General features: G+C 39.1%; 1 protein-coding gene and 1 long non-coding RNA gene across 6 annotated transcripts in view; one reads left to right on the top strand and one right to left on the bottom strand.

Moving 5' to 3' along the window:
- The window catches only part of LOC143893878 (neurotrimin), a 298,243-nt gene that overhangs the window by 199,191 nt on the left and 83,157 nt on the right, over window positions 1–15,895 (bottom strand). The window lies entirely within an intron of this gene.
- LOC143893883 (uncharacterized) overlaps window positions 1–15,895 on the top strand; it is a 220,244-nt gene that overhangs the window by 182,971 nt on the left and 21,378 nt on the right. Inside the window, exons 4-5 of one of the 2 annotated variants that reach the window (XR_013255944.1) lie at window positions 516–960; window positions 1,153–2,863. The exons of the other annotated variant lie outside the window; for it this stretch is intronic. This is a non-coding gene — a long non-coding RNA (uncharacterized LOC143893883). Of the gene's footprint in view, window positions 1–515; window positions 961–1,152; window positions 2,864–15,895 lie in introns of those variants that run through there. 2 annotated transcript variants of the gene reach the window in all.

Raw genomic sequence — 15,895 nt, 5'->3', positions numbered from 1 at the left:
GAGAGAGAAAGAGAGAGAAACTGTAAAAAAGCACAGCCTGTTCGCGTGGCTTACAGATGCGGAATATTAAACAGCTGGGACGAGCATGAATCTCCTGTCAGGCGACGACGATGCTGCGCGACATGTATATCGGAATTAACAATTCGACAGATCTGGCGCACGCCCGATTTTTCTATTGTTACGGAAAACAGAGAAAAAAACCATTTACTGACGCGTAAAATAGGTATTTTATAGTAATATTTAGAGAGTAGAGAAATGTACGCGATACACATTCATAATCACACACACACACACACACAGAGAGAGAGTTGGCAAAAATAATATAAATAACAAAATCAATGCATCAAAATTATTTAAAAATCTTTTTGTGATTCTCCGCTATTGCAATTCGTTAGAATTGCGCGCGCGCGCGAAAAATGTGTAATATAATAAAAAGAAATAAAAATAAAATAAAATAACCTGAAACTCCACTCGAAAGGTAAAATTATATCAGAAATGTCATTACTTGTTCACAGCATTTGACACAGATGTATCCGGATACTGCTTAGAAATCTACGAACCACCTATATGGTCGACTTAAAATTACATGTCGCTCGATCATTTCTTGGCGAGGCGTGTGAGAGCATCGCGATACGCCGCGTATCTAGAGGAATGGCAGCTTGTTGGGATGGCCGCGGGCAACATTGACCGATCGTTTTATTAACCTGATCTTTGGCGAAGTAATAGTCATTTTTCTACGGGTCACCCTCATAGACCGCCGCCACCGTCGTCGTCGTCGCCGTCGCCGCCGCCGCCACCACCGGCGTGACAGCGGCCTGTCCGATGACCCCGATCCATTATCCGCCGGTTGACAGCGCAAACAGCGTCGTCGTGCTCCTCGCCTACGACCAATGCATTTCAAATAGAGAGGCGTTTACGGCGTCGAGGCTTTTATACAGCGTCGCACGAGAAAGGGTCAGTGTAAGTAGTACAGAGTGTACAGGATCAGACCTACTATCTATTATAAAGATCACTTTGACAAAATCGGGAAACAATACCGACATCTCGTAATGCTCCGCGTCAAAAAATATTATTATTCATCTCAATGTATTCTTTAATATTCTTAAGTAAGTTTTATACAGTTTACGGTGCGTATTATTCTGATTATTCCAGAGAAGAGGCTGATTAAATGAAAGCTGCGTTTTCGTAGAAAGGGAGAGACAGAGAGAGAGAGAGACAACGCTTGACGTAAACACTTCGATGGCGCCAACGGCGAAGAACCCGACAGGAATTCATTAGCGAACTCTCCTTCTCCAAAGCAGCGTTCGGCGTTTAAAGAAATTACTCTGAGCACTTTAAGAGACCCTATTACTATGAGGTTTCTCGTTTCTCGGTGGTGCGACGCAAACACGGTAAACACACTTGAAAATCTTTTAAATCGAACCAGGCGTTCGTTCGCACGTCGATGAGACAGATGAACCGCGTCGCGTCATGTCGCGTAGATTACCTCACGAAAAATCGACATATTTTTCAACGAATGAGAGAGAGAGAGAGAGAGTGTGTGTGTTATACAAAGAGAGTAGTTCTTCGTGTTTCCTTTACGCATTCCTGTGCGAAGGTGTATTCGCGCGCGGTATGTTGTCGAGACTAAAAGACGCGCGAGCCCGGAATGCGCGGTCGCATGGCGGCAATCTCTCTGGGATGCTACATCTGCATGCCGCGACGACACATTCTCGTTCGAGACGAGAAATATCTTGTATTCGATAAATCTGTTCGCATTCGCAGTGTAAAGCCGATTACTCATCTGGTTTCGAAATAGTATATAAATGGTAGAAAGATACATTAATTAATGCAAAGTTAATGAACATTGGTAAATAACATTAATACGAACTTTAAAAAATTTTGCCCACTATCCGAATTGTTTAACTACGAATGTGCACTATCCGAATCATTTATTGTCCTCGCAGAGTATTTTCCGATATTTCCAGATGAGCATATTTTCACCACCGCAGAATACCACCCTTGTTCGTTTTGTCGAGCGACTCTCTTTGACAGAAATTTTCATCTCTTAACTTCGATTAACTTTGTAACAAGGCGCAAATCAAAGCGCCAACTACATTACGTTCAGGATTAAAGTGTTAATTAACATCGTAATAAAGTGCGTGACACGATATTAAAGCGATCGGTTGAATACTGAGTATTACGCGGTCTGAAATTCTAATTTCAATTGTAAGTGTGAAGCGAGAAGTCATATGAAAGATAACATATTGGACAATCTTTTAATAGGTAAATATTTATTTTATTAATATTATATGCGAAATGTGTGTGTGTGATTTGTTCAAATATGGAGGAAGATTAAAATTTCGCTTTATCGTTACTTCGTAGTCGCAAAATTCAGCAAATCGCGGTAGAATTTGCTCTGCGCGACGAAGGGAAGAGATTTCGGATTAAGTGGCGAGTGACGGAGAGTTGGCACCGGATTAACCCTTAACACTTCTGTATTTTCTCATCGAAGGCGAGTAGGAACCTCGTCTTTCGAGACTTAAGCCTTTGATGACCCATCGAAAACCTTTCCGAGCGTGATCGAAATGTGAATCTCGTTCGGTTCACATGGTCCGTGGAAAATTTGACGTTTCGAAACTGTCGCTATCGCCAAAATTGCGATATTATCTCAATAAAACAATATGTAATTAAAATATGCAAATAATGCGAAAAGTCAAAAAAATTAAAACGTGCGGGATTAAATCTTCAATAAATATTAACGAAATTTAATAACGCAGTCGCAAAAGTGACGTCAATTACAAATTAATTAAAAACATTTAATAAAAATGACGTTTTCATTGCCCTGATAATTTAAATAAATAATAATTAAAATAAAACATTATTTCTAGCACATTATTATCGACGTCCAACATTTTTATATAGGTGTATGTTCAAGGAAATATAAAATTGCGTTCCTCTTTGATGAGAGTTACTATATTGATTACATGTTAATGAACAATATAAATTTTGTTGTGTTCCCTAACGGCTATTATCCGTAAAGCATCGCTGATGCTATCAATAACGCGATACTCGAACGGCGCGACGAGACGCTCACATTATAATGCACTTAACTTGTTCCTCCGAGCATGTTAACTCTCTCTGTTTCGAGATTACGTAACACGTTGCACAACTTGTATGGCAATGTTGTTGGTGCAACTTTTCCCCGCCTGTCACGTGCCCTATTAAGTGGGTACGTCGCCAATTCACCCTCCGTAATGTGCGTCGCGATGATTAACATCGCCCGTCATTTAAACCGTGAACAAAAGCAATCCATATAGAACATGGCGTCATTTAACACGCTCCATTAATTAAAAGCAACGCGCATTTTTCTCTCACCCTTTCCGCCGCGCGTAATAAACATGCGTATATTACAATAGTTTACACGTCGCATTTCTCGCGTTTCTTTCCCGCGAGAAACACTTGATTATTTCGTCAAATAGACTGCGACGAAAAAATAGCAATAACCGTCTCTTGGCAGAATATGCTATTATAATATTATATTATATTATATTATGTCCGATAGTTTCTGATTTATGTATAAGAGCGATGTATGTCTGTTATAATAGATATCACCAGAAATATCACGCTAATGATACGTCTCATTAAATTCTAACGAAAGCAACTGCGCGGCATGCGAGCGAAAGGCAGTATTAATTACCTTTAACGACGTAACATAATCTAACATCTTATTTCCCTTAAGGGATTGGTGTTTGAGTTAGAACGGCGGGTTGTTTGAGGTCGGATAGCGCATCTAATCACCCTGCGCGAGTGATGCTACAAGCTTGATTAGTCCCACACACTCACACATTATATGATCGATATTCTACCGGACTTGTCATGTGCAAAAACAGTCGAAAAATTGTTTCTCGTCGCGGTGACACATCCAATTAATTTAAATTTAAATTTATTCATGTTATGCGTTTCAACACTTTATATTTATGTAAATTATATGTGCTTCCCTGATGTATCTTACGCTTTTCGTAAATGGTAGAAAAATGGTAGAAAACGGTTTGATCCTTAATATACCGAAAAGTAATTTAAGTGTTAAACAACACTTTCCATTCCTCTCCACCAGCGCGAAACGAACAAATATTTTATAAAGTAACTCGTATTTTGATGCAAAGTTTGGCGAGATAGTTCAGTGTCGTATACTAACAACATAGTTATACACGCTAAAAGTTTACTTCACCTCGCAACTGTATATTATCTAACGGAGCATTATCTTCGAGAAGAAATTCTCTCTAATAGCGTTTTTCACTGGGAGAACTAGTGCGCACTGAGTGCGCACTCGTCATGGGCAACGTGTTTCACTGGGCATTTCGGTGCGCATGAAAACGGTGCGTGCTGTTTCACTGGAAAGTCTAGTGCCGAGTTTTCGCACTTTAGTGCAAGAATTCGGCACGAGCTCTGAGAGACGGTGCCAGTTTAGTGCAATATGGCTGGGCGGGATGCACGATTAATATTTGAGCTGTTAAATTTGCTTTCATCATCATCATCATCTAGCAGTGATGAAGATAATTTTTTACAAGAAAAAAATCCGCGAAAAATTCCAAAGATTGCAAACTTTCTTCAGGTAGTACATAACCTTACGGATAAGGATGTAAGCATACATATATGTACATTTTATTATCTTTATAGATTATAATTTGTATTATTATTGTATTATTATGTAAAACAATAATATGTTTTGTATAAATTAGTATCAATATTACAAATAATTATATTATTATAGTTTAAAAGTCATTTTCGCGTTACACGAACAACAGCCTACAAGATAATAGAGATGTATGCACATTCTGGATTCTATCCATCTGATCGGAGCAAAGGAGGTAGCGAACCTACCACTCCAGAATTGGATATTTTGTCATTTTCACAAATTCTTTGTAAATTATCATTGATGTCCGATAACTTTAAAACTCATGAATCATTGATCTTTCTTGGAATTTCAGTAAAGACATCAATCAATCTTTTTCGTGCATCACATATATCCTGTAATGTAATTGCAGGAATATCGTGCCTATTATATATGTGTATATATATATATATATATATATATATATAGCATGTATGTCAATAATTATTAACACTAATTTAAGAATTAGGCGAGTAAAGTATATATAAATTAAAATTATTTATAAAGATATATAAATTTTTAGGTTGCTGGTTTTCCTAATGTGATTGGTTGTGTCGATGGGACGTCGATTAAAGTTCGAACACCAGCACATAAAATAAAGTCCACTTACGTAAATAGGCACGATATTCCTGCAATTACATTACAGGGTATATGTGATGCTCGAAAAAGATTCATTGATGTCTTCACTGGGATTCCAGGAAAGATCCATGATTCCCGAGTTTTAAAGTTATCGGACATCAATGATAATTTACAAAAAATTTGTGAAGGGAAATTTCATATATTGGGAGATGCGGCATACCCTATAAGGGAATGGCTAATGATTCCCTATAGGGATTATGGAAATCTGTCCGATAAACAGAAACAATTTAATAAGAAGTTTTGTGCAACACGAGTACTGATAAAGCTTTCCATATTCAGAGCGACAAATATGCACAGAACTGCACTGAGATGTTTAGCTGGAAGCGCAAGAAATTCGCACTTTCAGTGCACTCGGACAGTGCCATCTGAACTCAACGAGTTTTCGGTGCGCACTCAGTGCTATCCAGTGAAAAACGCTATAAGAATCTCTCCGAAACTCATCAAGAACGTCTATAAATGCGATTTAATCTGAGTAGAGTGAGCCATACTCCGAGACCAAAGTTTTACTATTCGGCATTGGATTCGAGTTTCGAAACGCTCGTATACTCCCTTTTCGATTTGTCACCAAGCGAAGTGCGCGGAGTTTTTAAAAGTCGTGCACCGCGCAAGGAAAGTGATTAATCGTTCCGATGGGCACCGCACCGCTCATTTGTATACCTACATTTCGGTACGCTGTAAAGTTCCGACACAAAGTTCTAGCACGACAAACTCACGTACATACAACAAAGGTAGTTTCTCGTTCCAAATCTTAAGGAAACGATGAAATTGTCTTTACTCGAAATATCATTACTCGTACGATGAGCGCACGTATTATACATTTTTTATTTAGATTTCACTCACAAATTATGATAATGAACGATAAATATTGTTTACTATTAAGTAACAAAACAGATGCAAAAGTACAAAGCTATTAATACTATTTAGTAAATTATTCAGAAGAGAAGAATGACCGATTAATTAATTGCGAATTTAAATTCAAATTTTCGCTGTTCTATATAATAATGAAAAATTAAGTGAAAAATTAAATTTGCTTAATTTGATCATAATGAAGTTAACATGTACTACACAGCAGAACGTCGATTATTAGTACCTATAATAATTAAAACTCTAATGAATAGGATTTCTATCAGGCAGAAATTTACCTTTTTCCTGCAGTTCTTGCGTTTTTCTTGCATGATTCCAAATTTTTAATCGGCACTGTGTATTCAAACAAAAGTCTTTTAGACGACTTCGAGACAAGAACTGCGTGCAACTCGGCAACTCGGCCAAACTAAAATTGCAGTGGTTGTCGTTGAAGCATTTAGTGGATAACCCGTGGCGCGGCGAAGACAGCTTATCCCTGCCGCATTAAAACTTTAATGTTCCCTGTAGACGCGGAGATGGAACGAAATGGCAGCGGATAGCGTGCAGAAAATTCGCGGTTTTCGACACTTAATGGTTAACGACACGAGCGCGAGTGGCTTTCGCTAGATAAAACCAATTTTGCATTTTAAGACATCTGCAGCAAGCAAGTGAATGGCACAAGCTTGCGCGAGGTCGAGTTTTGTGATTGTTATATTCTTTTGTGACGGGTAAATTACTAAATACGACAAAACGACAAAACAAATAGTTGTAACTGCGTATAATAGCCACTAACTGCGATGCGGTTCGCTTTGCGCTATCGATAGTAAATTTCACGCGCGACACAAAGCACAAAAGGACAACGAAAACTTGCTCGTAACGGAGGACGTTGATGTAATAGCATCGATATATCGGCACGAACGAGCATCGAGGCTTCCGCGTGACACGGCCCCGGGATCGTACATAAGCGCCAGCCCGAACAAATGACCGTCCATGGCGGGTTGTTGCGGAAGGGCACGACATCCGGTTCTACAGGCGAACGGAACGTGTGATCGATCATTATTCGAGCGCCACGGCCGTCGCCTCCTTTCGCTTCTCTTTTTCGCGTCACTCTCACATATACTTCAACTTCTCGCTGTATCTTGCGTCTATCATCTCTTTCCGAAGGCCGGCTTATTTTGCCAGTTATTTTCCATAACTGCAGTTTAAGATCCGAGCACGGTGCGGAACTCGATTAAAATATTTGTCCCGAACGAACCATATAGGGACGATTTGGGAATTATTTTCAAACCTCTATTAATACATGTTTCTCTTAAGCAATCGTGTGCTGATTTAAAAAAAGATATTAAATCTTTTAATCCTTCAATATGGAAATCTGTTGAGATAAATTACAAATAAGTAGATGAAAAATTTACGAATAGACAAATGGAATAAATATAATTTAAAATCGAGTAACGAGGATTACTTGTTTTCCTATTGCGAGAGAGAGAGAGAGAGAGGGAGGGAGGGAGAGAGGGAGAATTTGCTACAGAGCTAGGCTTTGGAAACATCTTTGGTTCAAGCTAAAAAAGATATAATTGAGAGATCTCATTTTCGCACTTCTCATCGATCCAATTTACCCGATTTCAGTAATAATTTTGAAAGGATGCAACGATGAGGTCGCGGCTGTCACTATGCTGACGTAAAGCAAAGCGGACGCAAATTGGTATCGGAATTCCATTACGCTGCAGATGGGTGCGTGCGCGTGCGTGCATGTGGACCGACCTAATTCGATCGAAATGATCCTTAAACAGGGTTTATAGGGTCCTTAGAATTTCCATGAATACGAGAAGCTGCAATAGCGAGCAGAGAGCAACGTCGCGTCGTTTGAAGAGACTCGACTTTTACGTTGGCCGATAATAGACCCCGGCGAATCTGCGCTTTAAATTGATCACTGTTGATGACCTAGTCAACGCTAGGGGTCTGCGTAAACGTGAACAACCGAGTATCGCGTTCGCGATTGCAGCATTCACTTTGATTTTAATATATCCAGAATCCAGTGAATAGTAGCAAAAGATACCATTCGTCGACGCAAAAACTTATCGATCGTGAATGCAGGATCGAATTGCAGTCGAAATGTACCAACCACCCTGCTTTTCATTTCCGGTATCCGGATTTATATACGAATTGTTTTTCTCAGTTTGACCTAGAATCGAAATAAATCTTCCATCTATCTATATCCATTATTAATTTTAACGGATTACGGTAATATCTGTTCAACTCATCAACTTCCTGTCAAACTCATTTTACTCATTATACAGTTGCAACCAGTCTTTTCAGATTATTTACGTATTTCGAAATTACACGTAACGTGTTTCAATTTCAGTCAAACGTTTCTCCCCCTTTGATCTTGATGCAATAATCATTCACGATCAGTTCATATAGTTTTTACCGAAAATCTTATAGCGTGACTATGTTGATGGTCCAGCACATCTTTTCATCGCCGTGCCATCGTACCGATTAGGAGCGGAAAGTAAGGGGGCTCCGTAATTATGACGCCATTATCGTCACTCCGAGAGCGCTTATAATTACACGGCGTTAGCGGCTCGGGCATATACGTTGCGAAGCGAGTTACGTTAAGACGCTCGCGGGAATACTTACTCGAGAGACGTGACGAGGGCGGAGGCCGCGGGTCGCATCGTGGAGATGGAAGTAAACGGCAGTATCTGACATAATTTTAACCCTTTGGGTCGTGTTAATTACAAGACGCGTCGTGTACGTGTGGCAGCTTCTCAACACACCGTGACTCGAATCGAGACCCGAACCATAACATCGGCTTTTCTTTCATTATACGTTACATCAAGAAAAATATCTGCGATATTAATGTATTAAAAAGACGAAAAAAAAACTTGATAAAGAGATATGGCAAGGGTTTACACAAAGCTATTATACTCGGAGACTATTTTTAATCTGTCACAACTGTATTTACCTCACCTTCCAATAATATTTAAGTATCAGTTATTATGCTTATTCATATTATATTATATCTCATTATTTAAATTATAATAATAAATTTGTGTTGAAACAAATTTTCTCTAAAATTTAACATTTCTGAAATAACACATATATCAATGTGTCATCAGTCTATCAATAAAATAAACATCTGGGAAATATACATATTTCCCAGAAAGGATGTCGTGCGGACGATCACGTTAATTGGACTGCCTTCGATACGTTTGTTATAACGATCATTATGATAACGGGACGGCCTATCGTAAAAATAATACGTGTGTACCTTACTTCAACTTATTTCCTGCGAAACTCCTTGCTAATGATGGAAGGATGCAGGCACCATTTCGCGAAACGTAAGCAAAGCGAAACGTACAAACAAAACTACAAATAGATCCGTTGCTGTACGTACAGAGACAGTTGCGGGTAGCGGGTACACATTGTAAGATCAGGCTAACTGCCGCAGCTCATTTCTTTGCCAAAGCATATGCATTGTTGGTCATTAATCCAACGAAAGATGCAGAAAGCATTGACAAAAGTTTCTTTTCTAGTTATATAGAGCACCAGTTTATTTAATTAAATATCATAAACGGTTATATATACACACCTGCCTGATTGATGCGTGATCGTGGCACCAGCGCACGATTACATCGGCACAATTTCACGTCGGTGAAATATTAACCAGTAAAAATCTAAGATGCGCGAAAACTAATGAGCGGTGAGCGCACACTTAAATACGTTCGCGTACGTGCACATACATACATGCGAGTGTACGCATGTCCCGCGATATAACGCGGTTAACCACCACGCAAACGACCCACCTTCCATAGGCTCTTTCGCTAACGATCGCACTCCAAATTGCAGGTCGAATCTGGGGCATAGCCGCAATACGGCATTTCGGCTGGAATATGAGACACGGGCTGAAGGAGCCCTCCGCGAAGAACGAAACGACTCTCTCGTCCGCGTCGGGTCGTTCGTTCGTTCGAGGATAACGAGTCGGTGACGGGACTTCCGCGAGAGCTGTTATTTTTCGATGCCAAAACGGAAGTCATACCGAAGCGCGATCATTTATACTCGGGAATAACGCGTGACAAACAAGCGGACAATGGCGAATAATGACGACTGACTGTTAAAAGAGAATCGCGACACGTTCGAAAAATCGTGATAAATTCGTAAAAATGCGTTCGCCATTGGCCGACGCTTTATGTTTCAGGGTCGTTTAACTGCCCATTCTCCGGCGCGTTCTATATCGCTAAATAAAATACAAATTGCGTCATAGAGCAAATTAGCCTGGTAACACGTTTTCGCTTAATTGCGGCAAATATAGAGAGCGCGCGTCGCGCAGCTGATAATTCGCGAGATATAATTCGCGAAATTTCAGAGTGGATTTCTCGGTATTACAGCAGTCGATATAATTGACGAGCAGCGGGCATGGCAGTCTATCGCAGCGTGAAATTGAATTAAAGCACAGTCGGTTGACAGTCCCGGTCCCGGTGCCCGGTCCGGTACAACTGTTACTACAAATTTGCACATGCGTTTAACAATGTTCACAGCACAACGCCTCGTGTCAACGGATATGATAATCGCACATCGGAAGTTACATCCCGGATCGGTTTGCCCTTATTTTTTCAGGAAACACAATTTATCGGCAAACGCGACGACGAGCTCGCACGTCGCGTCGTTAATAGCGTGCCGATCAACCTTGTTGTCGTTTAATTCAAGTCGCGGTGACGATATTGCTGTTTAATCATACGTAATTGCATACCGCGCGGTTAGCACCATTCAGAATGATCCCAATAGTCGTCGAACCGAATATTCGAATCGCGATTTCGCTGCGCTGCAATATTTCCAGAATTTATTTCGGAATCCGAGTAACGTCAAACGTAAAATCAAATTTATTATTACCAACTAAACAACTTGGTAAAAAGTTCTTTTGGAGATGTTTCCATAAAACAGTTTGATTTTAGAACGTCATTGCGACAAGACCAGCGAGAACCTTAGTAATCGAACAAAACGTCAAAAAATATTACCCGCTCGGCGATCGATCCGCCATCGTTAAGTAGAACAAGCAAAGAGTTATGGTACTCGTGATATACTTCTATTCCCCAAGATCGATTTAAAGTTCGTACATCCCGACAGAACTCGGACCTTCTGAAATCCGAGAAAATTGCTGAGATAGCGAAATCCTAGGCAACTTCGTACTTTCAATGAGCGCCGATAAAACTGAAATTGCTAACAAAGCGAGGTAAGTACGCCAAATATTACATTCAAATCACATAATTGATTCTCAACCAATATATGCAAATTATAAGAGTTATGATTAATAATTTTTTAAAAATCTTTAAATAACTTTCACACTTTTTAAAAATTTATCTATCGAAACTCTACAAAATTGATGGCGTGTACTTTACAACACAAAGGAATATATCAGGAAGCACTTCTTTCTTCTCTTAACTTAGTAGCTACGTCTTGAAATTTAAATTAAAACTTAAGAAGTCAAAGAGATGTCGCGGAAAAGTAAATTTGCAAAAATGTTCCTCGCTCGGAATTGCCCGAACAGCATTGTGAAATTTCATTGGGAAATCGCGTGAATAGTAATACGGGTTGTATAAATTCGCGAGAAGCGAATTCGTCCGTTAAGAGAGAACTAACTCAAACCGAGCGGGTCACCAAGTTCTTTAAACGTAACATAATGCCCGCGTCTCAGCTCGAAAGCAGCCCGAGGATTTAAGTTCAGAAACTTCGAACTTTGTCTAATTACGGTTTGCAAAGATCTTGATATTCGTAGCACCTCGCCCGTGCATCGACCCGAACACATCGATTAAACATTAAACTAATATCTGCATTAAATACCTACATAAATATTAGTTTTTAGCTTCTAAAAAAGCTCTAAAATTAATGATAAAATAACATATAGATAAAAACTGCTTTCTCCAAAAAATATGAATAAACGACATTGTAATGTATCATTTTTGCAACGTATATAATATAAATGTGCGCTCTTTTAAATATTGAACTTAATTCTTCCCAATTTTTTTTTGCACAAATTTTATTTCGCACATTTATTTAGTCTCCTATTTATATGTTTTTCCAAGTCAATTTCAAATTGACCACAAAATCTCTCTTCGCGGAGTATAAATGTGAATTTATCGCGTTACTCTGCAAAAACTTAAATTGGACGGTGCGTGAGCTGCAACGCTGCATCCAGTGCTATATAGACAACTAAGAAAAATCCGCTTTACGAATTTTTACGATATTATTCCTGTCAATGGCGTCCTCGTGAAAATTCCCACGATGGCTAGACGATGCGAATGTAACGTTGTGTGCACGTGTAATACACACAAAACGAAGATAGATGTTCTAACGCAAGAACAAAATCAGGAAATATGATTCACGTCATATTTGATATGGAGCGTGTCGCGCTCCATTGAATATAAGCTGACACAAATATTTCGAGCATCAAATGTCAAACGAGCTCGCAAAACGTAGCGAAGCGAAACGGGATTATTGTAGCGTATGAAAAGCAAATTGAGACTTTAACGTTCCTTACTCGTAGATGCGCTACGAACGCACATGATATCGCTTCAACGAAAAAGAAGTAAAACCATCAGAGACTCCAAGAGACATGTTTACACATTTTAAATAAAGTAAATAAACCGAAATAAATTCGGAATAAAGTCTCGATGTTTCTAAATAGCTAATAGATATGAATATATACGTAGAGGATAAAGAGTATTAATTTAACTTCAAATATATCGTGCAATATCATTATCGAAACCCGAAATTGGAAATTATTTAGAGGCAAACGCGTAAAATTTTTATCTACCAATAATTCTCTACAATCTGCTAATTATTACACAAAATCAGTATCGTAGTTTCGATTACGGTTACCGAATGTATATCATAACTCGTCACAAGTTAAAAGAGAAAATCAGATTCGAAATATTCGGATCAACGATAATGATTACACAAATAATTACATATTCCAATGAAATAGCATCCAACTACTAGCATCGATTACATTTAGTAATAATTAATCGTTCACGCCGGATTTTAATGAAGGATGTCCCCACAAGAAATCGATAACATCGTTTCCGCACTCCGTTCGACGTGAACGCGTTTCGGGACCTTCGCTATACGACGAGTTATCGCGACGCGGACGATATTTCGTTGTCGGGCTCGATAATGTTATCGGTAATATGCTCGCTAACATACCGGAGGGAAACACGCGGTCGTCTATTCGACGGCAATACACTCAGTCGTACTCTCTCGTGTATGATCGAACGCAGCAGGCAGATATAGAGGTATTCGTATCGGCGTATTTAAGTTGGAGGCATTCTCCAATAACAGGAATAGGAGCCGCCCTGGAATCCAGCATAAATACGCCATGGCATCTTCTCCTATATTGCTTTACTATATTGGCTGAATGCGGCTCGGAAAAATTCACGAGGAGTTCGTCGTACGCGATTTCTCCCCCGCGTCCCCTAAGCCGCGGTAAGCACATCGATAAATGATGTGAGTTATGCACGCGATAAGAGATAAGAGAAAAAAATATGTTTTATCTTCAAATAGACATATTTTCATGGGACTGCGTATACGACAGTGAGCTACGATAACATTGAAACGAATTTTTCTCAACACGATTCGCATTTTACACACTTTATCCTTTACATTATTACCATTGTATTATATACATTGCATATATATAAATATACATTGCTCATTTGTATTTTCCTTTTCAAACGAATTAGTCTACCTCGCTGACAGTTTATCGCCTGCCAATGAGTACGTGTCTTTGACCGATATCAAGGTTGATGTTTCAAGGATCTAATATCATTTGGCAATTCGCCCCATCTTGCCGTCTTTCGCGAAAGAAACTAATTACTTGCTCCGTTAGTTTTAAGAAGCGTCTAAAACATTCAGTCAAACCTCATCTGCAGTTACGCATTCTTGCTGCATTGTTGCATGCCAGGCTCTACCTCGATCGCTCGTTGTATAAATTGGTCGCGTTTGGGATGCTTGGAATTTTCTAGGTATTCAAACGCTGCGAGAAACTGAAAAGTAACATTTTCACCACGATGTTTGCTGTGGAAAGCTCGTCTAATATTTCGCCACGAAAGCTACATTTTAATGTAACGTCTCCAATCCGTTCTGCTTCTTTGGCAAAATGCCAAATTGTGTTCCCTAACGTGAAATTCTAATGGACTTTTTAACACTATGTAATTTAAACATTTTAAGGCACGCATGGAGTAGATTAAAGCGGACGCAGCAGCTTGGAAGACATCGAACCGCACATCTTTTCCTACCGCGCCAAAAAAAGCGATCCAGCATTTCAAGCAACGGAAAAGCTCCAATATTAAATTTGGAAAGATTCCCCGCTTATCCGATAACAAAACGATCGAATAATCCATGATAACATAATTCATCACGTGGTCGAATTGATACAATTGCATTATAGGCAGTGAAATATCCCTCGGCGGCAATCAATGAATGCCTTCATCGAGAACTTAATCTAATTGCTAAATCGAGCGTTCGCAAGCCGACATTCTCGCAAAACAAGCTCGTTATGCAATTTCGAGGATTTAACTTTGCTCTACGAAATACGAATCCGCGGCGAAAAAAATACGGGGTTTACGGTGATACGGGACGTCTTAACTCGGTCAATGTCTTCGCGTCTCACGTAAATTACGAGCGCGACGAAATTGCCTTTGCTCTGGAGAGTTGCGAAAAATCGTCGACCGCGAGCGACCGCCGTTTTCCAAAGTGAACGGCTTGGTGGCCAACTGCGGTAACGAAGTTCGCGGTATAACCGAGCGGCGATATTTTACAGCGGATAAACTAAACACGATAAAATGCTGGCTGCTTCGTTACAAGCGTGGCGAAAAGTTTTCTTTTGCCGTAATTTGCCGCGCGATTTTGTGGCGGGTTTTCTTCGCACCGCAAATTTTCGCGGTTTCACTCTTTCGTTGATATTTCCGTATACTGTATAGCAACGAAAACGTATCGCGATCACGCAACATACTTGATACCGCGTGATCAGCTGTCATACGAGAATACGAGACGCTGAAACAAATATTGATGTCCCACATTTCATATATTGGTATTCAGCAAATCGACGAGTCAATGAACGGATTTGTACGCGATTATATACTGCATTACGGATTAGAAATCCAAACGGGTGATTATACATATATGATCAAAAGCTTTGCTGCATATATGGAATATTAAACAGAACTTATGATTGCACTTGCTCGAATATAATTTAGCGTATTTTGGTAATATTTAAAGTCTGTTTACGAATAAGCACGAGATCATTTGATTATCTCAACATTGTTATACAGAAATAATTGAAAAAAATACATGATATCTTTCTTCCAATTAAAAGGAACTAATGTTCAATTAGTAAACTTTAGTTTATAATTTAACAACATATTATATGCTTCATTACCAGATCAAAAAAAAAAGATTGAGCTTTGATTTCAATAAATAAGTTCTAAATATTGCTTTATATATATCTATAAACAATAAGAAACGTTTTTCAATAAATAGAAAAGAATAGATCTTATTGTTAGTATATACATGTACCGGAAACTGATTGTTATGTTGCATATATAATATGAAAAAAGTGAAATATTTGTTAATTTTTTAGATTCTGCTTGGATTGTAAAAACTATATGTCTTGTTTAGTCCTTTGTCAATTTCTTTATTATCAATTTGTCAGCTGTGACTTCGAGAGTTTGTACCCTGTTGCCCTGTTGGCCTATATTTTAGGCA

The sequence above is a fragment of the Temnothorax americanus genome, unplaced genomic scaffold (assembly GCF_048541705.1).
Source record: "Temnothorax americanus isolate GAGA-0224 unplaced genomic scaffold, ASM4854170v1 Scaffold13, whole genome shotgun sequence".
NCBI lineage: Eukaryota > Metazoa > Arthropoda > Insecta > Hymenoptera > Formicidae > Temnothorax > Temnothorax americanus.
This window is presented reverse-complemented; position numbering and strand designations above follow the sequence as displayed.